At 38.4% G+C, this 12,684-nt stretch overlaps 1 protein-coding gene across 1 annotated transcript in view; it reads right to left on the reverse strand.

The window, feature by feature from the left end:
* LOC115765887 overlaps positions 1 to 12,295 on the reverse strand; it is a 36,355-nt gene extending 24,060 nt beyond the window's left edge. The window contains exon 1 of the mRNA XM_030709628.1: positions 12,246 to 12,295. The gene's annotated coding sequence lies outside the window, so the exon portion shown is untranslated. The remainder of the gene's footprint in view (positions 1 to 12,245) is intronic.
* Positions 12,296 to 12,684: the final 389 nt, after the last annotated feature.

The following is a 12,684-nucleotide window of genomic DNA, read 5'->3' on the forward strand; positions in this document are numbered from 1 at the left end:
AATTGTGCGATTTCTTTGCTCCTCTCCACTCACACACATCGCTGCACTTGAGATGCAGTCAAACTTCCAGTTTTGCCACACACAACCGGGCTTCTTCTTCTTCCGCTTGTTGTTGTTTTTGTTGTTTTTGTTGCTGGTACAGTAAACATTGTCGTATATTAACCAAACTAACGATACGAGCTGCTGGCTGCGTTTGCAGTGCGTTTTGCGGTTATGCAAGTAATCTCCGAGCCAAGTTAACTTCAATATCTAATCGTCAAGCGACCCGCCTCCCCTCAAAGTGCACCCCACCAACCTAATGCCCCGTTGCCCCGTTAAGCTTTTGCCCATTTTGCGCAGGCCAGAAGGTAACTGGCATGCGGCATTCATGCGCCGCCTTCTCCTCCTCCTCCTCCTCCTGCAACCTAATCAAATGTTACATGTTGCCAGCAATTTTTATTGTTGTTGCCGCTGGGCAAGAGTTACAAATATATTTATACTCTTGAAGCACATGCACGTACTACATACTAACTAGAGGGAGGCGGCGACATATGCTAAGATATACACTGAAAAAAGAGGAGATAAGCATTTCTGCATGTCTTTTGGAATTTGCTGCAACTTGATTGAAGAGATGTATACAAAATATTTTGTAGGTAATTTTAGGGCTCATTGTTATGCATTTCAAAATTAGCCAAACTTTTATGACATTTCCTCAACCTTCAACAGCTAACAGCTGTCCTCCATGGTCACATTACCCCATTCATATTAGAAAGTGCATGATATTGTCTTAAATTAAAGTCTCTTCTTAGCTGTTCAAGCTGATTAAGTATTCGTCATGCCTAGTCACACATTTGTGTATGTTCTCCATAGTCACAAGGTCTAACAGGGAAATAACTTTAGTTGGGCTTAAAAATAAAAAAAAGGTTCTCTCTGTGTGTATGGCGGGCACATGTGCTGTCGTTGTTGATGTTGTCATTTGGTCGCTTTTGTTGGGCCCCGCCCCCTGCAGCCCTTTGTAGGTGAGTTTGCCCCATTGATTTGATGTCGGCGCCGGAAGGCAATCGAGCTGCGGCGGTGGCTTTGGCGCTATTTGTGCACGGCTACATGGTATCAACTTTAACTTTATTTACGTGCTTGATTAAAAGCTGGCGGCAGGCAACAGCCGCAGGGCCTCGTGTTGTCTATGGGGCTATCAATCCAGCTGAAGAGCCGCCCCACATTTGACACCTCCAGCCTGAGGTTGGGGCGGTGCTGTCTATTGTTATGACGAGGTAGCTGGCGATCCCAGGCGCTTATCATTGTGCAAGCGCAACTTAATTGAACGACATTTGACACAATTTAAGAGCTGACTCTGTCGCCAGTTTCTCAGTTTCTCTGCCTCGTCTCGAATTAGTTTCACTTGTCTTTCAGTCACAAATCCCACGCGAATTTGCGCATCATCAGTGAGAAAGGGGCAAATTGAGTTGGAGACAGTTACGAGTTGTGTGGGGCTTGTGACATGGAAACCCAAAAAACGGAAACTAGAAAGAAAATAGATATGGAGCCCTCCAGATTAGTTGCATGTGCTGGAAGAGGCGCGTAGTAGGCAAATGTCATGCCACAAGCCACCAGCTGCCGTCTTTGGGAGCTTTTCACTGATTGCAAAACCCCATGCTGACAGTGGCAAGTAGAGCTTTTCATTTGGCACTCGAGCAGCAGATGCAGCTGGAGCTGCCGTGTTGCAGCTGCAACTCGAATTCAGCAGCTCTTAAGCTTGCCATTTGCAACATGCAGCAGACGGCAGGCAGAAATGTTGTCAATGCAAGTTCACAGCTCAAAGGGTTTCAGAGTGGCGTCCAAAACTCTTCCTGCAGCTGGTCGGCGGATTGAGTTATGAGCACGGACACCAGCAGCAGTAGCAGCAGGCGGGGCATGCCACATAAATGAGATGAAACTCAGGTGGCAACTGGGACAGCAACAGGAGCTGTAAGTGCACAAGCTATGCACTCTGCCTGGCATCAAATGAAATACTATATTATTGTTTCGACTGGAATTAGAAGCTTAGCAGCTTTTCCTTTAGTGCAAACGAAATACGTCTGAATACTAGTTTATAGAAAATAAGGCAGGACTTGTAAGAGTATCAGGATATTCTAATTCTGTGAGTGCAAGTTCTAAAAAGGAATTATGGGAATATCAGCAAGAAAATGCCTATACATTACTTTTTCCTTTATACTTTTAAGGCCTTTTGTTATTTGATAATAGTTGAACATGTTAGTAGAGTTTTCACTGTATTCAAGTTTACCTAGAAAAACTTATTGTGCTTGTCAAAACCTATCATGGCCAAATTATCAGCTGTGCCTTTCAGAAGTCTATTCCAATATCAATTTTATACTGCGTTAGTAGAGTTTCCACTATATTTAAGTTTACCTGGGACTTCGTTTTGCTTGTCGAAACTTGCCTTTGCCAAACTAACCAGCTGTGTGTCTTATAAGTTTATTCCAAAATCAATTTCTCAACCGATCCCACACATAACTCCCATCTTTCCACCAAAAATCTCCCATTCTCTCTGTCTCTCTCTCTCTCTATCTCTCTCACTCCGCCCTCTTTCTCTTGCCGCCTGTTTCAGTCATTTCTCATCGCAGGCGGTTTAACTTTTCCACGTGAATAATGTCATCATAGGGAAAAGTTATTGTCTTACGCGCTGAACTGCGCTTCAGCTGTGCCCAGCCCCTGTCCCTGCCCCTGCCCCTGTTGACTTCAACCCTTCCCTTGCAATACAGTGCGCTGCATGTGCTGCTGTTGGCTGCTATTTTGAGCGCATCATCAGCGACAACGTCGTCGAGTTTATTATGCAACGCCAAAAATTTAGTGCCATTTGTTGTCAACACGATGAATGCAACAAAAACAACAACAACAACAACAACAACCGCCGCAACAACAACAATAACAAAATAAGCAGCAAAGTTTTACGACAACAATGGATGAGTTGGGGTCTGTTTGGGGGGCGTTGGGGGATTGTCAAGCGAATTGCGCTGCATTTGCGCAGTCATTGTAATGAGTTTCAAAGCAGCAGCAGAGGCAGAGGCAGAGACAGCAGCAGAGGCAGAGGCAGAGGCAGCAGCAGAGGCAGAGGCACCAACATCGTCTGCCACATCGAATGTTGCAATATGTAAAATTAACGGCGCAGCTGCCACTGAAGAAGCTGCAGAATTTTCAGTTTCTCCCCTCAAAAAAGAAAACGAAACCCCAGAAAACATTTGCCTTTGTTGGGAATTTGTAGAAAATTTGTTAGCAGCGAAAATGTTATATCCTTTGAAAATGGGTATTAAGAAGTTGAGAGAACAGGCAGCAGGAGACAGCAAAAAAGTATGTATAGCAAATTCCCCATTAAAAAGATAAGCTTAGTCGATCTGCGGACATCTTTGTCTTTATTCCTGACTTATTAGTAATATCAGAAGCCTGGCAAGTAAAAATCCATCAAGTTTATTGCACAATATGTTTATCGTATATTTTAGGTATCGATTTTTTTTCCATATCGCTAGATATTTCTAATTTTATATATTCGTATATTTGCACTTATTTATTTATGGTAGATTATATGTTTATATAATTTATATATTTATATCTTTGGTTCGACTATGTGTCACATCAATAAGCAGCTGTGTACAGGGCATCTTCTAGTCGAGTAGTCTCAAATGATCCACTCTTAGTTGTTCGTTTTGGTCAATTTGTATTTGTTGCAATTGATGTCCATTGAATTATGGCCTCTGTGCATGATAGATGCCATTGCACCTAGCCAACCCCCCTTTACACAATAACCCCTGTCATCGGACCGGTTGCAAATTTAGCCGTTAATTGCAATTCGCACGAGCGTCAAAAAACTCATAAAAATAAACAGGAGTGCTCTAGTCGAAAGTGAACGACTAGGAGATGCCCCGTTAATGGGGAGAGATATCCAAAATGTGGGATATTCGGGATCTGTGAGTACTTTTAAGAGATCCTCCCGAATTTGATGATTCTTGCTGCCATAATCCCCGGAATAAGGTCAACGAACAGTTTTTTGATATCGTTTTGAATAGATTTTATAAAAACGGGTCGAGTTCGATTTATTCATGCACTAGAAGGACTTACAACTCGCCCATAGATTAAGAATATAAATATGTATTCTTTTTGGGGTCAAAAAAGCCTCCTGCCGCCTGTTGAATGAATATGCACAAAATCGAGGGTATATATACAAATTTCAATTGCTGCAGGGTATAAAAGTTGACGTGCAACACATGCGAATTTGTATGACAATGCCAGTGAAATGATTGATTGATTGATTATCTGATTGATGAACTGACCAAATTGCCGTACAGACATTATTGTCGTCCAATTAATGCCATGATAACAATCAAATTTATGCTAATCGATGCCATCAACTGACATTCAAACTTTTACAAACATTCAAATCGAGCCAAAAATTCGAAAAAAAAAACAAATAATACGAAAATCAAAAACAAGAAAAAAGTGAAATTCCATGTACGTTGGGGCACATGTGTTGCGGTTTTTGCCTTTTTGGCTTCTGAGCGCCACCGCAGCATCCATCAAGCGCCGGCGCTGGACACGCCAAATGCTCTACGAGATCAATGCACGTGAACATCAAAAATAAATAAATTAAAAATAAAAACTAAGAAAGAGTGAAAGTCTATTATGTGTTTGCTTGTTATGGCCAGGCGAAATGCCAGCAACACATCGCAAAACTTTGGACACCAGCTCCGCTATGCATGTCAAATTATTTACAAGACTCAGTGTGTGGCAGCGGGCAATCGATTGACCACGCCCTTTCAATAAACTGACTCAGATTCATGCATGTCTATTTATAGTGCACAAGACAATTGATTTGACTCCAGTGATTGATTGATTGACTGACTGCTGAGATGCCCTATAAATGAGTTTGAGAGAAGCTGTAGATGCCACATTAATTGCAATCAGTAAATTTTTAAAATAGTGTCGCATTAGGTGAGTAATTTTATTGCAGTGATTGATTGAGTGATTGACTGACTGATGAGACGCCCTGCATAATGGCTTAAGAAAAGGTGTGCACAAATCATTCATAACAGTCGTTGTATAAGACACGTGAACACAAAAGTAATATTATTGATGTGATTGATTGATTGACTGATTGATAAAACACACTGAAAAATGGCTTTAGAACAGCCTGCAGAATACTTCAAGATGAAGTGTAGCTACAAAATTAATTAGAGCCAGTAAATTAGTAAAGCAGCACCCCACAAATTAAGTGATTCGAGTGATTGATTCAGCACCTTTATATACCCTATAAAATAGATGTCTAGAGGGTACTTGAACTTTCTTTTGACGCCCCAACCTTAATAAGCGCATATTGTGTGGCCTTTTCTGTCACAGCAAAGGCCAGCAAAAGAAAAAATGCGTGTTAAATAAGAAGAAAAAATAATTAAAAACACATAAAAAACACAATATGAATACCATAAGAAGGCAGTTATATGCTTCTTCTTGGTTGTTTTTCTTTTATTTTATTTGTATTTTTTTTCGGACAAGACCTTCAAAAGCTGAAAGCGAAAACTTTGCAATTGCTGAAGATTTGGACTTCTTTTGGAAGACAATGGACAAACAGACACAGTCATCGCTTGTGGGTGTGAATTATAAATGTAACGGCAACAATTGGAAGCCTCTTGAGCTGTCCATCAATCCAGCCATAAATCAATCAGTCAATCAATCAATCGCCCAAACACTAATTAGCATGCAATTCACTAAGCAATTGTAAAGTGCGACTTTGATGTCGGCGTATTATATATAGCTGATTGTTTTTGATACATATGTATACTATATATATATATATATACATATAGTATGTATGCCTCGTAATGCTCACATTCAAGGGCTTTGCAAACGTGACGCGCTTTACAAATTGCAAACAATTTCTTGATGACTTGCAAAGGTCGCGCATTCACGTTGTCGGAATTAACGCGCTTTTGTTATAAATAAAGTATATATATACATTATATATTTGTGCACATCAACTTTGATTTTTTGCTTTACATTTAGCGAATGTGCGTTAATTTTCACACACACACAAACACCGAGCCAGTGAAAGAAGGCGTCAGGTAAGAAGCAAAGAAACAAGTTCTGATGTTCAGAAAAAAAAATTACGCTTAACTGCCGGTAAAAGTCTCCCGAAATAAAACCGGCTTCAAATACGCATGTTTCCTGTTGTTCCTGCAACCCGTTTTTGGTTATACATTTTTTCTCTCTTTGGGGCCTATCGCATAACTCAAAGGCATTTTACAGCGCCCAACTCTCTGCACTCGCCCAAAACAAAAAAAAAAACTAATTAAAAACTCTTGTTTCAATACACTATCGGGTGAAAAACCGAACCGACTACATTCCAATTTGATGTGCGCTTTGTGATAAGCAACAATTTGTGATACCCATTATAAATGGGTAGAAGGGGTATGATATATTTGATTAAGAGTAAGTAACAGGCAGGTGGTATTCTTAAAGGTAGAGCCTTACGCTTTGGTATGTACACACTTTGTTGAAGCACTGCAAAAGTTCTTAGAGTTCGAACTATAGGCACCGAAGTTAATCAAGGCTGCATTTCGCCTTATATATGGAAGGGGTAAGGGAAAGAAGAAGCACAGCCGCTGCTTGACAGGCAAAGCTTGAGATGTATATGTGCAATATTTGTAATGGGTATCTTCTAGTCGTTCACTGCCAAATAGTAAACTGTTCGTTGCAAGTTTCTGTTATATTAAGGTGCTGCACAGATATTGTTGACAAATGTAGAGAACACACAAAACGAATATGCACGAACCAATAAAACACATGCCACACACACTAAATATACGCATGTATGTGTGTATTTGTGTGTGTATATAGTCCAATTCACTTTGTGCCAACTGCAGATGAGGCAAAAAGAATGGGCCAACAAATTGAGTTGACTTTCAGCGTCACGTGACATATTGAATGCGAACAGCACAAAACACATGCAAAACAAATTTATTTTTGGCACATAAAAAATGCCAATCTATGCAAATAAGTGGCACACATCCATATTCCAGCCAGACCCTAGCCAATACTTCAATACTTCTATGAGCTACGCACGCTCAACTGAACCATCACGATTTATGCGTGTTTTTCATATTGACAGCATTTAAACAATAAACAGCTTTATATATGGCATATATATTTGCGTTTGCCATGGCAACTGCTGTTTATTAAATGTGTCAGAAATTGTTATTAAATTTGAGATAGTGTGCATTTGATTTGCTGCAAGCATATTCAGTTCTTGTGAGCTACCCAAATAAAATGTTTTGATTAAATATAATAAATAAATTGATGTGTTTGTGGTTCGAGACATTGCTTAAAACTCTGTATCAATACTTTTTCTTACTCTCTTTTTTCTTTCTCTTAAGCCCTATTTATATTTCACATCTATATGAACTCTTTTATAGCTTTATTTCCATTGTACGCATTTGAATCGTATTGAAAATCTGTGTCTTTTGATTGTTGCAACGGAACCCGGCCTAATGATAGACACGCTCAGCAAAACTGGCTCGAATGCGCCTTTTAGCTGGAAATCGAAATCGTGCCGGCGCACCAGAGCTTTAATTAAAGTTGGTCTTAAAGTAACATGGCCTGCATTAGATCGCAGCGACTGGGACAACGCCTAAGCCCAGTTACAACAACAACAACAACTGTAATAAACATAATAAAAAATCACCCAAATTAAGCCAACGACTTTCGCCTGGTCAACCGCAAAAATTGTTCAAGCAATTTGTATAGACTGAAATATAAAAAATTTAAGTAAAATACAAAAAAAAAAAGAAGTGAATATTGGCAATAAATCTGTGCAGAAAAGGAAAACTGGTTGGAGTAGAAAGCACGCACCGCGACTCGGAAGCTGTGCAGAAGCAATGCTGGGAAGCCTTGTGTTTGACCAGAAAGAAAGAAAAAAAGAAGATTAAAAAAACCCCTCAAACAGGTTAATCTTAATGTGCAGTAAAGCCCATAAACAAACATAGATCTGGTTGGTATGCGAGATACTACAACGCGTCATGTTAGCTTATTTTTTCTGGGGCTAAACAACTATTGCGTGAATCGACGGCTTCCGACAGCTTGACATGCAAATCAGTTTTTGGCCACAGACCATAAATAATCCTTAACAACATTGGCATAAGTGTTGCTGTTTCATAAACACCTGCTAATCGAGTCAAAAAATAAATAAATAGTAAGGCTCGTAATAAAAACAACCACAACTTTCTCATCGCACAAATTGTTGGGTCTAGACAAATTGAACTCTCACTTACTCCCACGCTCACACCTCACCTGACAAAGCTGTCCACTGAGAACCCAAAAACTGAGGCGTCAACACAACCTGACCATTAGATATATATACACAAGATAATGAATGCGTAAAGCAAACTAAACAAATTTGTTGTAATGAGCAGCGGCCAGTTTGTGTATGTCTGGCAATTGCAGCTAGGCAGAAATTTTATTTAAATACCCTGTAACCAATTGAAGTTGGGCATATGCATTCAAGTCACAAAATACATATATAAACATATATTCTCCATATCTCTGCTTCAATCGCAATGCTATTTTCTTCGATAACTCTTCTCATTTTCTCGAAATCGATAAATATCGATGTTCAGTCTACGTTCTTTGGACATAAATCTATGCATATGTGGGGAGTATAGACAAACAATATTGTACTTTCTTTTATGATTTAAGAATAAGTAATTTTTGTTCACACCTTTCCCCATACCTTTCCCTTTTTATACCTTTCGCTATTCTTTCTCCAAATCAAAAGAAAAAACCTATGTTAAGTCTTTATTTACAGACAGTTGAAGCCCATCTTTAGGAGTTAACATTTTATAATGATCGTACCCCATCTTTCCTATTTATACCTTTCGCCATTCTTTTTGCAAGTTGAAAGATAAAGCCTATGTGCAGACTTTATTTTCGGCATATACAGACAATCTTCTTCTTAAGTTCTGAAAATTGCATCAAGATCGAACCATGAAAACGTGAGTTACTTAAGAGTACATTCTCTATAGTTGGGCCTCAAGTGAAGAAGAAGCAAACAAGCTGATCAAAGTGCGTATCTGTTTTTTTGAAGCTACAGGGTATTTGTTTGTCTATCACTTATGGCTAGACTTCACTTGTAGAGTTTTCCAGTGGCTCAGTTTTCACTTTCACAGGCAGGCAGGCGAAGCGAAAATCTCTGGCCCACATGGCAGCTGCGACAGACTTGTATTCTGATTGCAAGGCCTGCTTTCATTTTCATTGAACAAAAACTGAGACGCCAAATGCGGCAATGTTGGCGTTGTGGCCAATTGCAACAGCAGCGGCTGCTCGTGGCTTGGCTAGTTGCTTAACCCAATTTTGATATCATTTGGCTCGTGGGGTACGCAACTGTTGGCAAAAAGCTGTCGATGTGGCTTGCGACGCATTTTTTGCTCTGCTTATGAGCTGCACCTGTCCGTGGGCAGCGGCAGCAGCTGAAATATGAAAGGAATGCGTAGCTGGGCCGGCCTCAAGTTGGGAGCGCACAGTTCAATATTTGCAGTTATTCATGTATTTGCTAGGCAAATGGAATAAATATTTGGCCAGCTATTGGATTTGATTTTAATAATTATTAATTTCAGTTTATTTAAATTACAGCAATACAAACAAATAATTCAATGCCTCACGCATAGAGCACACGCACACTAAAGCTTTGTGCGCTTAAAGCTCTGTTTAAGCAGAACTTGTTTAAAGCTCACTAATACACGCACATTTACCCAAACACACAAATAATTGAATTGCTTGAACAAAACGTATTTGTGTTTTTTTGGCTACTGATTCGAATAGTTAAATCTCTAAATTTCCTTGCTAGCACCTGAAAACCCAAATCTAAATGCTTGTGGCCTAAAACAGATGCCATCAAATGCAATTTCGTTGAATCACAATAAAAAATAAATGAAAATAAACAACATGCATTTCAAAGGCTTAAGCAAATGAATGTGTGTGTTCACAGAATGTAAACAATGTTTTGTGTTTGCTTAAAAATTAATGACTTTTAATTAAAATATGCATATTGAACAAATACAAATTGTGCGTATTGAAACAAAATACATGCATGCATATATAGATATTAAATCTCTCTCGCTTTAAAAATTGCAAAGAACAGAAATCCATTCATTCATTCGCCAAACGCTGCGGGCCCTTTGGGAACCAACCAAAATTGTAGTTTAATAAATCAAAAATGAAATCTTTAATTATTCTTTCCAGCAAATATGAAAAAAAAATAAAACTCGTACAAAAAAATTAAATAAATGGCATAGAGCTTAAATAAAATGCTCAAAACAGAGAGCGGAAAAACATAATAAATGATTTTTAATGTGGCTAATAAAAAAATGAGCATTGCATTCTGCTTTGATGAAGTCGGTAAAAAGTGTGTATGCGAACATAGTTAAAAATATAATGGAACATAAGCAACAATAAAACATTTTGCTATAAGACTCTATTCATAAAAACTGCAGCTACAGCATCATTATTATGCATAATTATCTATAAAATTTTTTATATTTGTGTGGATTTATTTATATATATGTACATATATATATGTATATTTTTTTGGTTCCCACCAGACGACGGCAGAGCTGCTCCGTTCAGGGTCACATGTGTGCGATCGCGAGTCGAGTTAGTCGCCAAGTTCCTAAGAATAACTCAGACCCGGTCGCAGTCTCAGACCCAGCTCTGCCCCTGCCCCTGCTCTATACCCATTCCACATAATTCAATTTTCAATTCAACGTGACGCTAAAAGCTTCATTTACAGTTATTATTGTCTGTCTATAGAGTATTTGCAAAATGTATTCATGTTACGCATATGCATTCATATGCATACACTCGCGAATACTCATTTAGTATTTATATTTTTTTATAGAGATGTTCTCGCTTGTTGTGCAATGGCGATGGGCAACAGTACTTATCTTTAATCTCTTACGTCAGACATAACCCTTAGAATATGACACGTCAATATGACTGTGAATGTGTTTTTTATTCACTTTATTCGCAATACGCAATATTACGAGAATTGCATGTGCAATGGGCCGCTTGAAATGGGCAGGCAACAATTTCATGTTCACGTTGCTTTGAGACGTGTGTTAGTACATGTTTTTATTATAAACTGACTTTAATGTCAGTGAACTGTAAATAATATATGAAATATAAGTTTAAGCATCTTTTTCGCCCCATTTACCTTTGAGATTGTCGTTTTGCGTAACGAACTTTGAATATATTTAAACTTATTCAGTTCTTTTTATTTCCTAGAATTTAGTTATGTGTGAAGTATATATACATATCCGATAAAGTATGTACAGTATATATATTCTAGATCAAAGTCAACAGTCGAGCTGACATCGTACATTTTTGTTTTAACTAAAAAGTTGTTGAGTCCAGAATAATTAGTATTAGATACATTTCTTAACATTACACACTTTATATGGAAACACAGGCAAAAATGTCAAAACTCAACAAACAAGCCGAAGCTTTCAAATTAGCGAGTCACAACTGTATCAACAAAAAGTATGCCTGATAAATTCTTATCAAATTCGACGAGATCTCATGTTAAAAGAACTTTTTTGTTAATGGCGGGACACATAAATAACTTTCAAATAATTTCATTACCTCAAAAAAGGTGGCAAGCTTTTCAAATAATAAATCAACAGCCTGAGCTGCTTCCACTTCTCGCATTTTTTGCGAATTCGCTATTCAGAATGCAATTTAAAGATTCTCAGAATTTTGAGTAAGCGAGAGGGCAACTTGCCAAGGTAGATAAAAAAAAAAAAAAAAAAAACAACTAAACAAAACCTCAACAAACTTCAGAGTTCGAAAAGCATCATAAATTATGTCAGAAAGTTAAACTACAATTAGAAGCCACACAAAGTGAGGAGCTGTAGGGGCTTCAGCAGGGGGGCAGGGAGGGGTTTCCACGTGGGGTTTACCCAACAAGTGCACACATTTCAAGATTTTAACGAGGTTTTCAATGTCGTGAAGACTAATTATTAGTGGAGCCCCGTGAAATGGAAGTTCACAAACTTGCAGATCATACTTTTATGCGATACGTGAGTAAATTAATGCAATAGTCAAACGGAGTTGTCACATAAAATGACGAAATTTAGTGCGTCACGTAAAATGCGCCAACCCAATTAAATCGTCCCAAATGGATTTGGGTTAAATGAGAACAGTTAAATCAAGATTTGATGAGGGGGGAAACTTACATTTCCGCAAGCGCACAAATCGCCAGACAAAGTCGAAAAGTCGTCAAATCTGGAAATAAGAGAGGAAAAAAGCAAACATTTAGCATAAATTAAATACATATTACAATCTAAAAATAAGCAGCGAAAAAAGACGAAGATTTATCTAAGAAAAACTGCGCATTGCGCGCGCAACGAACGGAAGCGACTGCACACAGACAAAGTACATACATGCATACATATGTACATATATGTACTATATAATATGTATAAATATATAAACAAATTAGTCGCGGCTTTTGTTATCTTTAATTTTTTTTGTGAAGCCGCCATTTGAGGCGGAACACAAGTTCAAGGTGAGCTAGGGGAAAAACTTAGAGTTCATTAAAATGAATTTAAAGCTGCGCTGAGAACTACGTTATACGAGTGCAAGTCGGACTAACTGACTGACAAGCAGTCATGA

The sequence above is a fragment of the Drosophila novamexicana genome, unplaced genomic scaffold (assembly GCF_003285875.2).
Source record: "Drosophila novamexicana strain 15010-1031.04,08,12 unplaced genomic scaffold, DnovRS2.1 tig00001059-arrow-arrow-pilon, whole genome shotgun sequence".
NCBI classification, from domain to species: Eukaryota; Metazoa; Arthropoda; class Insecta; order Diptera; family Drosophilidae; genus Drosophila; species Drosophila novamexicana.